General features: G+C 45.8%; 1 pseudogene; it reads left to right on the top strand.

The window, feature by feature from the left end:
* The first annotated feature begins 584 nt into the window (after positions 1-584).
* LOC126082531 (armadillo repeat-containing X-linked protein 1-like) lies at positions 585-1,882 on the top strand (annotated as a pseudogene).
* The last annotated feature ends 522 nt before the right edge of the window (positions 1,883-2,404 follow it).

Raw genomic sequence — 2,404 nt, 5'->3', positions numbered from 1 at the left:
AGCACAGAAGTGGCGAGGTGGCAGCCAGCAGGAGGCAGGCATACGGTTCGTTCCGAGCAGTTATGCTGTATTCGCAGAAAACCCACCCACTGCTGTCCAGTCAATTCCAACTCATAGCAACCCCATTGGACAGAGTAGAAGTGCCCCTTAGGGCTTCCATGGCTGTCAGCTTTACGGAAGCGGACAGCCACTGCAGAGTGGCTGGTGGGTCTGAACCACCAACCTTACTGTTAGCAGCCAAGCGCCTAACCACTGCTCCTCTATATGCATATAGGGACATAATTTTGCTTGCAAAAAACCCACAGATCTGTCGCCATTGAGTCAATTCCGACTCATAATGACTCTATAGGAGCGAGTAGAACTGCCCCATAGGGTTTCCGAGTAGTGGCTGGTGGGTTTGAACTGCCCACCTTTTGGTTAGCAGTCAAAAGCTTAATGGCTCAAGGCAGGCTAGTCACAATGAGGCTTATAAAGAGAAGAGGAGGGAGAAGGACAGAAGACCAACCATCAGCTACCGATCAACCACTGGCTGACAAGCCCAGTCTGCCTGTTAACTGGGCTCAGAGGTTCTTCCCAGCTGTACCATGGGCCACACATGGGCCACCTGGCTGCTGGGAGATGATGGGGCTGGTGCTTGCTACTGTGTATACAGACTGACCTGGGGCAGAGATGAGAGTGGGAAACTCTGGGACCATGACCAGGAGACTACTGATGGGATAGAGCCTGGGGTGGAGACTAAGAACTCTGGCTAAGCCAGAGGTGGTGGCTGCAGCTGGAGTTGAGGCTGACTCAGTGGCCAAGGCTGAGGAGAGCTTGGGAGCCAAGAGTGGTCGAGATGTAAAGGCAGAGGTCCATTCAGGGCCCCAGAGTAGGAGTGGCCTAGAGGCTAAGGCCAAGGCTCTTTTCAGCACCATAAAAGAACAGGCACGTGCAAAGATAGGCAGAGGGGGTGTGGTGGGTGTCCGCTCTGGGAGCAGGAGACTTGCACTGAGTTTTACCCTGCCTGGGAGGCAGGGGTGGAGGCTGCCACCCGACCAGAGGTAGGACTGGGGGCAGAGCATGTGGAAAACCTGAGGAAAAATCCAAAAGTGAGAAGCACTAGGCCTCTGGCTGCCACGTGGCCTGCTGGCAGGGTTAAGTTCAACTTTCCCTATAAAATTGATGATAGTCTGGGTGCTACAGACCTTCAAAAGGTCCGTAACATCCTGGAGAGATCAAATGATAATTTTATTCAAGAAGTAGTTTCGGTCACTCTGGGTAACAATGCAGCAGATACATTTAACCAAAATGCCATTCGTGATTGGGTAATGTCTCAATTTTTGCAGAAACGATAAAAACAGAAGACCCCATTATCAAGGAAAAGGCTTACGATGCCTTCGTAACTTGAGTGTGATTGCTGAAAGTCAGGGCAACAGTAAGATGTGTTTTTGGATTCAGCTCTGCAGATGGCTGGGCTAAGACTGTTAACCAACAGGACGGTGACTAATCACTACCAACATTTGCTTTCCTGTTCTTTTCCAGGCTTCGTTTTTCCTGGGAAATCATTCCACCAAGATACAGATTATGAGACTAATTATAGACTTCACTGAAAATTCAGCCATGGCAAGAGAGCTGCTTGGCAGTAAAGTACTGTAAGAGAGATTCTTCTTAATATCATTCCCATATTTGAGATTATAAAAGACAACATAAAAAATGAAGGGTTTGCATCATCCAGGAAAGAATTCAGCAGAAGTTCACTTTTTTTTTCTTATTCAGAGAATCTGGAGTGTGTGTTAAGAAAATCAAAGAATCTGGAGTGTGTGTTAGGAAAATCAAAGCATTAGCAAATCACAGTGAGCTGGTGGTGAAACTGAAAATCCTAAAAGCATTGATCGAATTCTGATTAGAGATTTGTCCCAAAAGGCAGTGAGGCGGTTTTTTAGTTTACAGTTGGGAACAAGGCATTTTGTAAATTCTTTGTTTTTGACTGTGCTCAGAAGGCAAGGGGATCTTCCGGCTGCCATACTGGAATTGTAGACAGCGCAGATCACCAACAGTGATGCCAGCAGGCTGTGAGGTCTGGGCTTACGCCGGATCACTTGAAAGATGCCAGATGAATGTTGAAGCTTGTACAGAGGCAGTTTTTATTGATTTGCTATTGCTATGTAGACTGAGATATTTTTACTCTTCACTTAAACGGACTGTGAACTAATTACACATCATGAATAGGCTACACTTTTGTACTGGTTTATGTTTGTCAATCTAAGACTTGTGTTTTATCAATGAAGCAGAAAAAGAAAAAAATTAAAAAAGATGTCTTATTAATTTTTCTCTTTGAATATATATATATATATATAAAATATATAGTTCTGATAGTTCTGGTCAGCCCCCATCCCACGGTGACCCCATACACAACAAGACAAGA

Source organism: Elephas maximus, chromosome 9 (genome assembly GCF_024166365.1).
Source record: "Elephas maximus indicus isolate mEleMax1 chromosome 9, mEleMax1 primary haplotype, whole genome shotgun sequence".
Lineage (NCBI taxonomy): Eukaryota > Metazoa > Chordata > Mammalia > Proboscidea > Elephantidae > Elephas > Elephas maximus.
Note: the sequence above shows the minus strand (reverse complement) of the source record. Positions and strands in the feature narration are given on the sequence as shown.